Here is an 18,421-nt window from a genome sequence, read left to right as displayed (position 1 = left end):
CCGTCGAATGTATGGGAAGGACACACTGTGCGACATAAATACGCCAATACGTTGTCGTCGTCAATTTATTTTGTTTATTTTTTAAGAAAATGTGATTCTTTTTGTTTTTTATTGTTTTATTATATATTTATTTCGTTGTGTCTACACGCAAAGAAAAAAACGTTTGGAAAACGTGTACTGAAAACGTTTTTCTTTTGTTAGAGTTTTTTGAATTGCTTCGAAAAATTTAAACTTTTATCACCAAAAAAATTTGTTTGTTACAAAATTTTTATTTTTTCAATAAAAAAAGTTAGTTTTGAAACAACAACACAGTCCATTTCGTTTATATCTAACACTGTTCTTTTCTGACTTTAGGTCTTTAATAAGACACATTTTACAGTTCAAAATTTAATATACTACAATATAATGTTGAACATGTTTTCGGAATCTTCCGAACATATCTGGAATATATGTAAAAAAAAACAAAAAAAAAACTTTGGTCGAAGCAGGGATCGAACCCACGACCCTTGGCATGCAAGTCGGACGTAGCAACCACTGCACCACCGTGCCAAACTAAATGTTTGTTTCTGTTAAATAAACTTTGTTCGGTTCGTGGGCGCCGCAAGCTATGCTATATAAATATAACTTATATGGATATTTATCTATTGATGACCATAACAGGTACATAGCTCAGTGGTTAGTGTGTTGGCTTACAAAGTGCATGGTCCGCGGTTCAATTCTCCGTCCAGGCGAAAGGTAAAAAAAAATTAAAAAATTTATAAAATCGTATAATTTCTTCTACATTGTTGGTATTACAGGAAAAGGTGTTAAGAACTAAAAAACATCGTGGATGTGAGGGAAAATGCAATTAGAGGGAAATGCATTTTTTTTTTTGAGTTTGTCCTTATGAAATTGTTTTTACATCCTGGAAAAGAATAAACGTTTATCACAAAAAGTATATACTTTTCTCCCAAATACACTTCCTTACAGCTAAAAGCAAATGAGAAACGAACTTTGTTTGTCTAAAATTTCGTTTGGGAGGAAAGAATTATTTTTTTGCGTGTATCATTAGAAACTATTATTATTTTAATTTTAACATCAATAAAATTATTAATAATTTAATAAAGAATTTTTTTATTGTAAACTCTTTTTTAGTTAAAGTGTTCTCTTTTTTTTAAAACGAAAGTTCTCTTTTGAAAATTATCCATATGGAAACCCTAACCCGATCGATATATGTACTAAAGTGATGAAACTAAGGTTTCGAGCTGTGAGCACTTCACAAGGGAACCCAAGTTCCTGTGGCAACTTTTGAATTGTGGTTTTATGGTGGAACTTATCTTTCCAATGGCAGAGTTTTGAAACAATAAGGGCATGGGCACACTACGCAAATATTTCCCCAAAATGAGTGTCAATTTTTTTTTTTCAGTAACACTTTTGAAATATCTGTACACTGGTTTGGGAAAATACTCTTATCGTGATGTAATATAGCCTATATGATCTAAAAATATTTGCTGGTTTGACTGCGGAGACGATTTTTTTTTATATTTCTGTAAAATATTTGCCCAGTGTGACCATACCATAACATATGGTGATCGACTAATAAGATGAGAACAAAATGACAATAAAGGGAAGAAATTTTTTATCTCTCTTTCGTTGTGAAATCTGTCTCTTTCAGAAAAAGTCCGGAAAATGCAAATTCCTTAGTTTCGTTTTTTCCTTTATCATATTTTAATTAGAAGCCATTCAATTCTATTGTAACTTACAGACTCAGAATTATTTGAAAATTTTTCGAAACCTAAAATTGAACAGTAAGCCAGCAACTATGCCAAGTTTCATGGAGTATAACAAGTTTCATAGAGCATAACAATCATAAGGAGAATAAGGAGAGGAGAATACAATCATAGTGGATGAATATAATTCATTTAGTTGTCAACGAATGTATTTGTTAAAGCGTGTCTGTTTGTATGGCTGATTGTTCGTCTCTTGGTCGATTTTTTCTGTATCATTTTCACAATATGATGTCTTTTTCCACATGATTTTCTTTCCAATTCGATTTTTTAGTCTCTGCTCAATCTGTTTCCCATCCTCCTACATCTCTGTGGATTTATTGACAAGAAAATGTCAAAGAATCATTTGTAGTTGGTGTACTTGTAAGTACACCAATGCTCAGATTGAAAAATGGTTTGGAACTGCTAAGGGGTGAATGGGGAGCAAATCGCTCCCTCTTGCATTCACCCAAAACGACATACAAACAGATACACACCAATCACTAGGGTCCTTGTTATCCACAGCATATATTTAGTTTATAAATTGAAATAGAGATTACACACACAAACACACACTTACATACACTTCCACTATATCCAACCATAAACAAACATCCGCTCATTCACACATTCAAACACACACACACAGATATGTATGTATGACTTTGAACAAATTTTCATTTTGTAATGCAAAATTAATGCAGTACCACAAGTTGAAGACCACATTGGATAGAGAAGCGGCAAAAGCTACAACACCACCATCACCATTAGCTCTATAGTTGAAGCATTACAAATGAAACGGATAACTAGGAAACGGAAATAAACTTGAACATTTTCTTAAATTTATGCACACGCACACACGGTCAGCTTCCCACAGACAAACAGTCAGTCAGCCCCATCCATGCCGGCAGCCAACTAGGCAGTCAGTTAGTTCAGATGTCACCAAGTTTTCCAATGAAGAGACCTGGGAATAGAAGGTTGTCATTCTAAGAATACCAACACAATGATAATGGCTAGCAAAGCACACAAAAACAAAATTGGACGAAGAGCATTTTCCAAAGGAATAAAACTAAATGAAAAGTGAAACTTAGCCTTTGCCGGTGTGGGATAAAGGCAAGCAAGCAAGCAGTCAGACAGGCAAGCAAAAATCACAATTTAATTTTGTTATTCCCTTGAGAGGGTACCAAGAACAGAGTAGCTTTGGTTACTGTCCCCACAGGGGCGTAGGAATAGGGCTCAGGATGAGGAGCAGTGACAATTTTATTGGATATTTGGAAAATTGATCGCTTAAATTCATTTAAAAATTATTTCGATTTTTTTTTTTTAATTTCCTATAGCCGGAAACGAACTATTCCGATTGACTTTATCGTAAGCATAACTTTCGGTCAATCCTTTCCTTCAAATGATCCCAATGAAAATAACGACCGAACTATGTTAAAAATACATTTTGAACGAGCTCACTCCGAATGTCACCATGGCCCATACCTCATAATATTTTATGGGGTCTGAGATCAATATTTCGATGTATTACACACGGAATGACAAAGATATTCATAAAAAGATAGAAAATATATAGACTTACCTTGGACTCAGAAAAAAATGTAATGTGTAATTAACCCATAGTTAATTAATGGATTATGAGTATAACATATATTTTTACCATATCGGGATATAAGCTATCTGGCTGCATATCATGAAATTTGATTCTATAGAACTAAAATTTTGCCAAAATTTTCTATAGAAATAAAATATTGACAAAATTTTCTATAGAAATAAAATTTTGACAAAATTTTCTATAGAAATAAAATTTTGACAAAATTGTCTATAGAAATAAAATTTTGGTAGATTATTTTTTGCTCGAGTATGGATATGGACAAATTTTGGCATGGTTATTAGCGTCCATAATATATACTAACACCACGTTCCAACTTTCAACCGGATCGGATGAATTTTGCTCCTGGAAGAGGCTCCGGAGATCAAATCTGGGGATCGGCCCAGCAAAAAAATATTGGAAGTTCTTCCAAAGGCACAACTTTAAAAGCACTTCCAGAAGATGCACTCCCAATGATGTTCTTTATTTTAACTACCCAGGAAGTTCTTTTAATTAATTTTTTATAACTTGGTTTTTTCATACTTTTAATGGGTAATTTTACCTTTTTTATACCCACCACCATAGAATGGTGACGGGGGTATAATAAGTTTGTCATTCTGTTTGTAACACATAGAAATATTGATTTCCGACTATATAAAGTATATATAATCTTGATCAGGGAGAAATTCTAAGACGATATAACGATGTCCGTCTGTCTGGCTGTCTGTTGTAATCACGCTACAGTCTTCAATATTGAAGCAATCGTGCTGAAATTTTGCAAAAACTCGTCTTTTCTATGCAGGCAGGTCAAGTTTGAAGATGGGCTATATCGGTCCAGGTTTTGATATAGTCCCCATATAAACCGACCTCCCGATTTGGGGTCTTGGGCTTATAGAAATCGAAGTTTTTATCCAATTTGCCTGAAATTTCAAATCTAGAGGTATTGTAGGACCACAAATACGTGTGCCAAAAATTGTGAGTATCGGTTCATGTTTTGGTATGGTCCCCATATAGACCGATCTCCCGATTTTACTTCTTGGGCTTATAGAAACCGCAGTTTTTATTCAATTTACCTGAAATTGGAAATCTAGAGGTATTGTAGGACCACAAATACGTGTGCCAAAAATTGTGAGTATCGGTTCATGTTTTGGTATGGTCCCCACATAAAACGACCTCCCGATTTTACTTCTTGGGCTTATACAAACCGCAGTTTTTATCCAATTTACCTGAAATTGGAAATCTAGAGGTATTTTAGGACCATAAAGAGGTGTGCCGAAAATGGTGAGTATCGGTCCATATTTTGGTATGGTCCCCACATAAAACTACCTCCCGATTTTACTTCTTGGGCTTATAGAAACCGCAGTTTTTATTCAATTTACCTGAAATTGGAAATCTAGAGGTATTGTAGGACCTCAAATACGTGTGCCAAAAATTGTGAGTATCGGTCCATATTTTGGTATAGCCCCCATATAGAACGATCTCCCGATTTTACTTCTTGGCCTTATAGAAACCGCAGTTTTTATTCAATTTACCTGAAATTGGAAATCTAGAGGTATTGTAGTACCACAAATACGTGTGCCAAATATTGTGAGTATCGGTTCATGTTTTGGTATGGTCCCCATATAGACCGATCTCCCGATTTTACTTCTTGGGCTTATAGAAACCGCAGTTTTTATTTAATTTACCTGAAATTGGAAATCTAGAGGTATTGTAGGACCACAAACACGTGTGCCAAAAATTGTGAGTATCGGTTCATGTTTTGGTATGGTCCCCACATAAAACGACCTCCCGATTTTACTTCTTGGGCTTATAGAAACCGCAGTTTTTATCCAATTTACCTGAAATTGGAAATCTAGAGGTATTTTAGGACCATAAAGAGGTGTGCCGAAAATGGTGAGTATCGGTCCATATTTTGGTATAGCCCCCATATAGACCGATTTCTCGATGCTACTTCTTGGGCTTCTATAATCCGAAGTTTGGGAGCCACCGTGGTGCAATGGTTAGCATGCCCGCCTTGCATACACAAGGTCGTGGGTTCGATTCCTGCTTCGACCAAACACCAAAAGTTTTTCAGCGATGGATTATCCTACCTCAGTAATGCTGGTGACATTTCTGAGGGTTACAAAGCTTCTCTAAGTGGTTTCACTGCAATGTGGAACGCCGTTCGGACTCGGCTATAAAATGGAGGTCCCTTGTCATTGAGCTTAACATGGAATCGGGCAGCACTCAGTGATAAGAGATAAGTTCACCAATGTGGTATCACAATGGACTGAATAGTCTAAGTGAGCCTGATACATCGGGCTGCCACCTAACCTAACCTAACCTAACCTAGAATCCGAAGTTTTTATCCTATTTGCCTGAAATTGGAAATCTAGAAGTGTTTTCGGGTCATAAAGAGGTGTGCCGAAAACGGTGAGTATCGGTCCATATTTTAGTATAGCCCCCATAAGAACGATCTCCCGATTTAACTCTTTGGATTTCTAGAAACCGTAGTTTTTATCTGATTTGCCTGAAATTGTAAATATTCTGGTATTTTAGGCTCACAAAAACGTGTATCGGATTAAGTTTTTATCGGTCCATTTGGTAATGCCTCCATATAGACCGACTTTACTTCTTGATGGTGTAGAAGGCGCACTGATCATGAAAATTGCTTGAAACTCAATGTAAAATTTCCAGATTTTACTTCTACAGATTTAAGATTTCAAATCAAGACGTTATTTTATAATTTTCTTACACACTTACAAGAGATGTTAATGATTCCTCTAAAAATTCAAACTAAAATGGTTCTTATAAATCCAGAATCTGATATAGTCCTCATAGGTGAAATCTTTAAATTTATCTTCGGGAAGTGTCCTCAAGTCCTCAAGCCCTCCTGAAATTTCAAAAGAAAACCCTAATATTTGGTTCACGGTGGTGCATATTTAAGATTCGGCCCGGCCGAACTTAGTGCTGTATATACTTGTTTTTGCTTCAAATAGGTTAAAAACAGAGTAAGAATTCATAAAATGGTACGAATCATTTAAATTTGGTCGAAAAAAATGCTAAATCCAATCTGAAAAAATTGTGCATTTTAGAAAATATTTGAGGTCAAACATTTCCGACAAGCGTTAGAATCCATTAAAAATTATAAAAAAGAAGTGATGTAAATTCAGTGCAACGGCTGTTGAAATGAAAGACTTCAATCCAATGACAAGACCATGTTAAACTCATCGCTTCTGCGTCAATTTTGCACCACTTCCGGATCCAAAAAGAACATTTTCATGCCTTTTTTGGCGACGCTTTTTTGCTGGGGGTTTATATGGGGGCTATGTATATATAGTTAAGGACCGATAGGAACCAATTTTTGCATGGTTGCTAGATACCATATACTAACACCACGTATCAAATTTCAACCGAATCGGATAAATTTTGCTCCTCCAAGAGGTTCCGGAGGTCAAATCTGGGGATCGATTTATATGAGGGCTATATATAATTATGGACTAATTCATACATGTTTGTTAGAGATCACATACTAGCATCACGTTCCAAATTTCAACCGGATCGGATGAATTTTACCCATACAAAAGGCTCCGGAGGGCAAATCTGGGGATCGGTTTATATGGGGGCTATATATAATTATGGACCGATATGGACCAATTTTTGCATGGTTGCTAGAAACCATATACTAACACCACGTACCAAATTTCAACCAGATCGGATGAATTTTGCTCCTCTAAGAGGCTCCGAAGTTCAAATCTGGGGATCGGTTTATATGGGGGCTATATATAATTATGAACCTATATAGACCAATTTTTGCATGGTTGCTAGAGACCATATACTTACATCATGTATCAAATGTCAGCCAGATCGGATAAAATATGCTACTCTTAGAGGCTCCACAAGCCAAATCTGGGGGTCCGTTTATATTAGTCTTGTGTCGTTCCGGAACGAACTTGTTCCAATGAACGGTTCACTAAAAGGAACGACTGTCACTAGTTCCATCTCTTTCGTTCTCATCGTTCCTTTTGTCATTTAGTTTTATTTTCAATTTACGCTCCATCATTCCTCGGATCGCAGTTTGATTTTTTTACTTCTGTTTGAGCTATTTGCTAATTTTTTTAAATCATTGATTGATATGCTGCTATTTAATAGAATCCTTAATTCCATCTCAGGCTCTTCACAAACGACAAAAAAATCGTAATTTCTCGCAATGAATAATAATAATTGCACAGAGTATAGTATTATTCAATCCAAAAATCTATCCAAAGAGTTTGGCTTCCTGAATTTAGTTACTTCCTTAAATTTTCCATTCCTTTAATTTTTTTTTTCTTACTATATTACAATAAACTATTTGAAGTAATTTCACTCAATTTTCCATATTTTTGTATCTTTCAATTGACCACGAACTTCGTTACACAAAGTAAACAAACAATGTAATGTCTGTCTTTAGTAGATGACAGTGATGACAAATATAAAAATCCGGAACGAAAAGGACCGATGGAACGATTTGAAGGAACTAGTTCCTTTGTACAAAATCACTACGGTGAACGATTTTGCCCAAGACTAAACACCATTCGACCTACATCAATAACAACTACTTGTGCCAAGATTGAAGTCGCTGGCTTGTTTCGTTCGGAAGTTAGCTTGATTTCAACAGATGGACGGACGGACAGACATGCTTAGACCGACTCAGAATTTCACCATGACCCAGAATATATATATTTTATGGGGTCTTATAGCAATATTTCGATGTGTTACAAACGGAATGGCAAAGTTAATATAACATATAAAGACAGATTGAAGTTTCAGTAAAAATTATTTACAAGCGGCTAAGCAACAAAATATGATATAAACATTAAGTAGTGTTCATTATAATAAATATTCAAATATATGTTATCATACATCTTTATACTCCTACGCCAATGGTGACTACAACAGAATAAATAACTTCTCCTCACTCATCCCACACTCTCAGCAACATCCGAAAATGTCCTAATTCATTTCTCATTATGAAAGAATTTCAGGCAAATGAGAAATGAAGAAAGAAAAAAAAACACACGAACGAATAGCCAACTTATGACATTCTCCTCAATAAATAAGATAAAACGTTGAAACGAACATTTTAATAACAATTTATGCGAAATTGCGTCAAACTTCCCAACTGTCAAGTAACTGAGTCAGTGGTCCAACCATTCCGGCAAACAATTTTTAAAATGCCAGCACCCCCTCGCCGGCAAACCAATGTGGAAGTCCGAGTATGGTGAATTGAATCCGTGAACTCATTTAGGAAAATGTTTATTGCTCGAATGAAATGAAAATTACGAAAAAAAAATTCAATTTGGCAGAAACGACTAATTTATGTTTGTGAAATGGCATTTAACGGCAAAAGGGCTTTATTTGCATTTGAATATCAATGCTACAGATGCAATCGACATCACTTTCGTCTTCAATGGGGAAGGGGTTTACTTTCCCTTTAGGGTCGTAAAACATAAAAGGCTTTGATGAAAGAGATCACATTAAGATAAGAAAAAGGACTGAAATTAACACAATTTTTGGAGGGAAATTCCAAAGCATTATGACCAGTTTGATTTGTAATCTGGACAAAGAGATTCATTTGAAATTATGTTTGGCAATTGATATAAATGAATGGGAGTGAAGGCACCAAGTTGCAATGGTTACTTGGTATACCAGTTTTGTATACAATGACTCACGGGTTCAAACTCATTTTCGTATGTTCACCAAATATTTTTCAGCTGTTGTATATCTTCTCTCAGTATTTCTGGTAATATTTCTGAAGATTTAAAAGGTTTCTAAATTGTATCGCACAAAGTGTTGAACATAGTCTCTTATTATTGAACTTGATAAGAGAAAAATTTCACCATTATCAATTTTCACAAGTGAGCCTGAAATAATAGCCTAGCCCAAATTACCCCAAGTGTTTCATGCTCGCCTTATTACTATCTCTATAATAATTTAAAACGTAATTTAATGTAACAGGTTGGCTGATAAGTCCCCGGTCTGACACATAGATGGCGTATTAAATGCATATTATTTTTATATAGTACCAACCTTCAAATGATTCGTGTCAAAATTTGACGTCTGTAAGTCAATTAGTTTCTGAGATAGAGCGTCTTTTGTGAAGCAACTTTTGTTATTGTGAAAAAAATGGAAAAAATGAGTTTCCGGACTCTGCCCCAGGGAAATCAACAATAATTGATTGGTATGCAAAATTCAAGCGTGGTGAAATGAGCACGGAGGACGGTGAACGCAGTGGACGAACGAAAGAGGTGGTTACCGACGAAAACATCAAAAAAATCCACAAAATGATTTTGAATGACCGTAAAATGGAGTTGATCAAGATAGCAGAGGCCTTGAAGATATCAAAGGAGCGTGTTGGTCATATCATTCATCAATATTTGGATATGCGGAAGCTCTGTGCAAAATGGGTGCCGCGCGAGCTCACATTTGACCAAAAACAACAACGTGTTGATGATTCTGAGCGGTGTTTGCAGCTGTTAACTCGTAATACACCAGAGTTTTTCCGTCGATATGTGACAATGGATGAAACATGACTCCATCACTACACTCCTGAGTCCAATCGACAGTCAGCTGAGTGGACAGCGGCCGGTGAACCGTCTCCGAATCGTAGAAAGACTCAAAAGTCCGCTGACAAAGTAATGGCCTCTGTTTTTTGGGATGCGCATGGAATAATTTTTATCGATTATCTTGAGAAGGGAAAAACCATCAACAGTGACTATTATATGGCGTTATTGGAGCGTTTGGAAAAAATGAACTATCTCGTGAGAAAATTGAACTAAATTGTATTCCAAATTTTGAGATTCATTAAACTAACGAAAATTTTCCAATATTTTTGGATTGTTAATTACCATTTACGAAATTCATCTGCCTCGAAAAGAAAAAATGAACTAAAAATAAAGAAAAAATCTTAAGCGCCAGATCATTCCCATTTTAACCACGCTGTACTTAATTCTTAATATTTGAGAAGTGTACGAAAAACTTATTCTGTTTTAGTTAGAATTGAACTAATTTGTATGCGATTAAAATTGTACTGCCATTTAGTTCATAAAATTTTTGAGAATAAAGAAAAAATCGTTGGACTGGGAAAAATTTCTTACAAAATTTTAAAAATGAACTAAAACAAAATAAAATGTTTGCAATAAATATTAGTTCATTTTAGCATCACTTTTTTTTCTGCGTAACTATAAAATTAGTGTTCACATTAGAATCTATGCTCACGAAAAACGTCAGATTTATGTTTAAATTCACGAGTACTTACACGATTTCCCTCACTTCTGGATTTTTTACCACACCTTTTGTTAGTTTGCTCGTTGGAGAACACTGTGTTTTATACCCACCACCATAGAATGGGGGCTACATTAACTTAGTCAATATGGGGTCTAAACACCCATAAATTATATATATTCTACGTCGTAGTGAAATTCTGAGTCGATATAGCGATTTCCGTTTGTATGTGAAAATCAGGGTAACTTCCGAGCAAAACAAACTATCGGTTTGAAACTTGTCACAAGGAGTTGTTATTGATGTAGGTCGAATGGTATTGCAAATGAGCCATAACGGTTGGCACCCATACAAACCAACCCCTAGTGTTGGCTTGCGGAGCCTCATGGAGGAACAAATTTCATTCAATCTAGTTGACGTACACGTTGTTAGTAAACCCCCTCTATCTACCATATAAACATTGGTCAATAACGGTATAAAATTAAATATAGACCCCATATAAATCGATATCCAAATTTGATTTCCGAAGCTTCTAGGAGCAAATTTCACCCGATCCAGTTGAAATTTGGTACGTTATGTCAGTATATGATTTCTAAGAACCGTGTAAAAATTTGTCCATAGCGATAGCCACCGTGGTGCAATGGTTAGCATGCCCGCCTTGCATACACAACTAGTAAAACTTAACAACAACAATGCTTAATGGCATATTTTTAGAGAAGCGGTCTATATTGTACTTACCTTCTGTTTCTTTTATTTAAATGTTATTGGTTTGAGATCGTATCCTTTTGGCAAATTAATAAAATATATGACATAATTTTGGTTCATTTGTTGTTTAAATGCATCACTCTCTAATTTTTCAAAACGAAAAGTTATGTCATTCTTCTCATTTTCTATTGTACAAAATAATGCCAACAAAAAAATCAAATAAAAATAATAAATTAGATTCGATTGAACATCTGCGCAAAACTTCAACACCTCTTCACAACCACACCATTACCGCGAAAGATTTGCGATTACAATGAAGAAAAATCGTTCGTCATCTAAATACACTTTGCAAAAATAAATCACCACAACTCACAGATGCCACCGCACAACAAGACGAATTGCATGGAAAAACTGAACAGATGGTGGCAAAGACAAGTAGTTTTTATGACAAAATACCCCAAGAGTCATGGAATCGAGAGAATCAGATTTACATTAACAATCCGTCAAATGTCAGCATTTTACTTTGTTTTTTTTTTCGGATATTTAGAAATTATGGCAAATGTTTATTGTCCGATAAAGAATTGCAAAAAAAGCAACATTAAATACCATGGGAAAAGATTAATGGCGAAGAGGGAATTATAACTTAATTTCAGAATCGTTTTTTTTTTTAATTTAAAGCAAATATATATAAATAAATTTTATATATAATTTCTATTTGAAAATATATAGTTTATATATTTGCGTTCAATCCCATGATGGGGAACACAATTTAACTTCACTAAATTTTGTATGTATGTAATTCTTTCAATGTCGCGAAACATGTTTCGAATATGAACATCCCATTAGGAGGATTACATTTTGTAATGGAATAGTCATTGGCATAGTTTCCTATTATGTTTGTTAACCCCAACGAGTATACGAAGGCAGGCGGGATGGCAATTTCTTATATGAAATATGTTTCTTTTATTAGATACAGTGAAGCCCACATAGATGAATCTAATACGGCATGAAATCAGAATACGATAAATTAATGCCCTGTTCCTGTATATCGAACGAAAACCAGTTCGAAAGAAAGGCAGTCACTCGAATTCGAATGAATTTGGGTTTTTCTATTTTAGAAAGTTCGATTCGTTTGTATGAGAATACATTGATTATTAAAAATGAGTATTTTTAAATTTTTGGCCTGAGAATTCATTCAAATGTTAACAATGCTTTTACTTTTTTCTTGACACTTATTGTATATGTTCGTTTATTACTCGACAACAAAATATGAAGTGACTTGCCTTTCGAAATAAAAGAACAAAAATCAATTTTCTTTCGTTTGGAATACGAAAGAAAGCTTTCGTTCGGTATACAGGAACAGGCCATAAAAAAAAATTGGCTAATTTTTTTGGAAAATCGTTCCATACGAGACAAAAAGAACTCAAATCGTAAATTATGCACTCAGATAAGGAATACGATCACACATATGGGAACATGAAACATGATCTTTTATGAAATACAAAATTCTCATTCCGAACATTTTTTGGAATATATAAATAAAAACAAGTATATACGGCCGTAAGTTCGGCCAGACCGAATCTTATGTACCCTCCACCATGGATTGCGTAGAAACTCCTCCAAGAGGCTCCAAAACCAACTCTGGTTTATATGGGGGCTATATATGATTATGGACATGATATGGACCACTTTTGACATGGTTGTTAAATATCATATACTACCACCGATTTCGACCAATTTTTGCATCGAATCAGATGAATTTTGGTCTTCCAAGAGGCTCCGGAGGTCAAATCTGGTGATCGGTTTATATGGGGGCTATATATAATTATGGACCGATGTGGACCAGTTTTGGCATGGTCATTAGAGACCATATATTAACACCATGTACCAATTTTCAGCCGGATCGGATGAAATTTGCTTCTCTAGAGGCTCCGCAAGCCAAATCGGGGGATCGGTTTATATGGGGGCTGTATATAATTATGGACCGATGTGGACCAATTTTTGCATGGTTGTTAGAGACCATATACTAAATTTCAAATTTAAACCGGATCGGATGCCAAACTTGGGGGTCCGTTTATATGGGGGTTATACGTAAAAGTGGACCGATATGGCCCATTTGCAATACCATCCGACCTACATCGATAACAACTACTTGTGCCAAGTTTCAAGTCGATAGATGGTTTCGTTCGGAAGTTAGCGTGATTTCAACAGACGGACGGACGGACATGCTCAGATCGACTCGGAATTTCACCACGACCCAGGATATATATACTTTATGGGGTCTTAGAGCAATATTTCGATGTGTTACAAACGGAATGAGAATGTTAATATACCCCTATTCTATGGTGGAGGGTATAAAAATGGGTGTTCGGCCGAAGCAGGAATTGAACCCATGGCCCTTTGTATGAAAGGCGGGCATACTAACCATTGCCCCAAGGTGGCCAACTAAAGGTATGTTTCTGTCAAATAAAGTTTCTTCACATATGCACGTGGGCGCCGAAAATTATGCTTTATAAATAAGGGTGGTTAAATTGTAAGGGCCGATGTTGAATGTGAACCACACCTTAACGCCAAGTTTTTTTCCGAATTTTATTTGACATTTCTCTATTTCAGACATACTCAATTTTAACCATGGAGAGATACACAATTCAACAACGTGTTAAATGGTTCCAAAAAATGGCAACAGTGGATGATCAATTTTCGAAGAAAATCATCTTCAGTGATGAGGCACATTTTCACCTCAGTGAATTCGTCAATAAACAGAATTGCCGCATTTGGGCGAATGAGAATCCAAGAGTGATTGTCGAAAAACCAATGCACCCACAAAGAGTGACTGTTTGGTGCGGTTTATGGGCTGGCGGCATCATCGTATTTTTTCAAAAATGAGGCCGGTCAGGCAGTTACTGTGAATGGTGTTCGCTATCGTGAGATGATAACGAACTTTTTATGGCCCGGATTGGAAGATATGGATGTGGACGATATGTGGTTTCAGCAGGACGGTGCCACTTGCCACACAGCTAACGAAACAATGGCTCTTTTGCGCAACAAATTCAATGGCCGTGTTATCTCACGTAATGGCGATGTCAATTGGCCGCCAAGATCATGTGATTTGACACCGTTGGACTTTTTTCTTTGGGGTTATTTGAAAGAAATGGTGTACGTCGATAAGCCAGCAACAATTCAAGAGCTAAAGGATAGGATAATTCGGACCATAACGACATAGAACCTGCATTATGCCTCAGCGTCATCGAAAATTTGGACCATCGGATGAAGGTGTGCCACCGAGGTCGCGGCGCCCATTTGGCCGATATTTTGTTCCACACGGATGAAAAAGACTGTTTTTCATATGTTTGGCTATAAACATTATATGTTTGGAACACAAATTATTAAGCACAATATTTTTGAGTACAAGCATATAATGTTCATAAACTAGCATAACATGTTTGGGACATATATGTTAATATGTTAGAACATATTATGTTTGGGACATAAAATGTTTGTAAATATAATATGCTTGGATGCAAACATATATTAATTTAGAAATAGCCTATAAACATATATGTGTTTAGTAGCTTGGAGCGCTATTTAACAGGGAGCAATATTGAATTAAGTTGGTGGTTGTTGCTTGTTATTATAAAATTAACATTTTATTTTCCCTTGGGCAATTGATCAGCTACTTCTTTGATCCTTACAAACTGTGTGGTCCGCTGTTCGAATCCCCGTCCGGCAAAAGGTAAAATTAAAATAAAAAAAATCATACAATTGAATAATTTCTTCTACAATGTTTGTATTACAGAAAAAGGTGCTAAGAACTAAAAAATGTCGTGGAAGTGAGAAAGATGTGGGGGAATATACAATTGGGCAGAAACAAAATTTTGAGCATTCAGGTCGAAAACCTATGTTGTTAGCACCTATATTACCTGTTTATTTTCATAATTCATTATGATTGTAAATATATAAATAAATAAATAAAATTTTAAGCACAATATTGTTTGGGAGAATTTTTTTAAGCATATAATATTTTTGGGTGCAAAATGCTTCCAAACATATTATATGTTCACATAATAACATATTGTTTTTTGGAAGACAACATTATTGAATTTGGATGCAAAAATACAAAATGTTTGGAACTAAGACTACCCAAACATATATTGTTTAGACCAATATGCTTTCAAACATATTATATATTGGAAGAGATCAAACATATAAATGTTTGGGCAATACCCAAAAATGTATATGCTTGAAGCAAAATATGTTTGGGAGTATATGTTACAGAAGCGATTTTTTGTGAGCGTGCATACATAATTGAGTAATACCAGTATATCATAATAAAATAAAATTACAATAATTTCCTAAATAGTTTGTGTTTTATTCAAAATCAACATCGGCCCTTGAAAGTTATAAATGGTGGTTAAACCCTTTATAACTGCTTGACTGTTTGAATTGCTTGTGCTTTGATGGCTATGACGGTTATTGTCTGTATGTGTGTTGGCTTACAATCTCTATGGTCCGCGGTTCGATTCTCCGTCCAGGTGAAAGGTAAAATTTAAACAATTTATAAAATCGAATAATTTCTTCTACACTGAAAAAACAGTGAACCCTTTTCCATTGCAAAATGAACTAAACTGTAGTAATATTGTTGAAGCTAGTTCAACAACACTTTTTTTTTCAACATACATTGTTTCTATAACCCATTGTCTATAAATGAATTTCTTTACTTGAATTAAGCCATTAACGTTTTTACTTTAAAAGTATCTAACAATTAATTTGAATTTATTTATATATGGCAACCCTTTATCCAATTGAACCAACTATGAAGTATAGCTTTCACTCAATCGGATAAAGGACCACCATTTTAACCAACTTTCCAATTGAATTTCGTATCGCTAGAAATGGCTTGAGTTAATGAAGCTTCACTTGTGCTACAGCAACTCAAGCGGTAAGGAGCTGAAATCTCATCAATAAAGTCACTTATATGCCATATTAAAACGAAACCCTTTTGCCTTTTTCTTTATTGCTTTGAAAACTACCATAAATTTATTACAATTGTGGGAGTTTTCAAATATACTTACAGTCCACTTCTGCAGATATCCCACAATTGTTCATGGTCCTTCTGAACCTTCAAAGAACTGGAGAAAAATCTTAAAATTGTTGGAAAAATTTGGATCACGTTCGAATAACCAATTTACGTAACATATCATTGTGAAAAGGCAATATGGAGAAAAGGTACGTAAATTTTATTTGATTTGTGAACGGCTAGATATGAGTGTTAAAAGAAACTTAAGCTCCTGTGCTTGATTATACTTCAAAGTGGTGAACTTTTCTTTGTCAGTCCAAAGCTTAGATATCAGTGGTTTCTTTACTGTATTGAGCAGCTTTTCGTTGATGCTTGCACAAAGTCTGTAATGTTAATGTAATTTCTTCACGAGACACTTAAAAGATAAGTGCTTTCCACGAAAGCACAACCTTTTTTATATTAGTACAAAAACTATATCTTATGCTTCACGAGCATTTCAGTTGTTATAATTGTTGTTATCATGCTTCACGAGCAGATCCCAGGTTATCAAACTAATAACATTAATAACGATTGAAAAATTAAACACAAAACGATTTGATTAGAAAATTATTGATGCACATCGAAAAAAAAAAAAAAAATCTCTTTCCTTAACATATGACTATTTCTCTTATTTTCTAATAATTGTCATTCGGCAAAAAGTAAAGAGACCTTCTACTTGCTATGCAAATCTCTTTTTCCCAAATACCTACAATAAAGCAATAACTACCATTAATGCATCCCGCAACCATCTGCAAATAAATCAAGGCAACACTGCAATAGCGTTGAACTAGTACAGTGCTAACAGTGGCCGCAATAATCTCCACCAAATACTCTGCCACAAACTCCAGACAAAATCAAATACAAGAACATCATCCTCGTTATTACTTTTTTATTCTTCGTCGAGAACCCCCTCTCACACTTCACTCGATAGATTTACCTTGATCGCCCATCTTTCCCACACGTAGTCTATTGTCTTCAATTGTTTTAAAGAGCGTCTTTTAAAGAGTTGTTTTAAAGAGCATGGCCAAATAAAAGCATCTTACATATGCAAGTAGATCTTCCACGACAGCGGTGAACATTTGTGTGGTCAGACATACCTCTTTTAGTCAATGTTATGCTGTCGAGTAGTCGGATGACCAAACAGAGAAGAATGGAAATTAAATTAAATGCTTTGTAAAGACTTAATAAACAAGAAAGTGTGAAAAGAAGTGCCATTAGGAAGAAATATTTTTACAAACAGGAAAAAGAAACTATAAGAAATTAAAGGCGAAGACGAGGATGAACATTTTTTTATTTTTCCGGCAACGCTGAATATTTTGATTGAGTTATTTTAATTTAGTTTGGCGTTCTAATGCCATAGGTATGGTTCCATTGCTTTAAATGATTCAATAACTCATTTGTCGTACATCAAACATAAAAAATATATTAATATTAAAGGCAGCATTGGTGGCGTTATATTATACCATTGCCTCACTTAACGGAGGGCATTTCGTACATAACAAATTCTTTAATATCCAGTGGTGGTAAAAAAGAATACAAAATCCCATAACTGTACATTGGTCATTTTCAAAACAAACACCTAGCCTAGTGTGGCTGTTGCGGGGAGCAGGTAGGTGGATGTATGGTATAGAGATAATATTATTTTGCTCTCAGTTATTTATTTTAAAGGTTGCTTGCTCATTATCTCGTCTCTCTCGCTATATTTATGTCAATATCGTAATTTGCGTTGCCACTTGTCTCGAGGAAACAGGGCAACGTATTTTAATTCGTGGGTCAAATAGACAAGAGTGCTAATTGCAAATTTAGTTGCTTCACTGGTGCAAAACTATTAGTTTCGTTATTAAGTACACTGAGGATTTTTTATAGTTGAAATCCGAGTACGAGATTTGCTTATCCTAGGAGACGTATTTCTCTGATTTGGAGTTTTTTGTTTCTTGTCCAAAAGTCGATAATATTCTTAATAATGTCCATTTGTTCATATGGTTAAGTGATTCGACTTAGAACTGAGTATTTACATGAGAGGAAAATTTGTTGGACTAAGACCAACTTGGATGTAATAATTCTGATTAAGACCAACTTGGCTAT

This window comes from Haematobia irritans, chromosome 3 (genome assembly GCF_050003625.1).
Source record: "Haematobia irritans isolate KBUSLIRL chromosome 3, ASM5000362v1, whole genome shotgun sequence".
NCBI lineage: Eukaryota > Metazoa > Arthropoda > Insecta > Diptera > Muscidae > Haematobia > Haematobia irritans.
The sequence above is the reverse complement of the archived record's forward strand: the minus strand, read 5'-3'. Positions refer to the sequence as shown.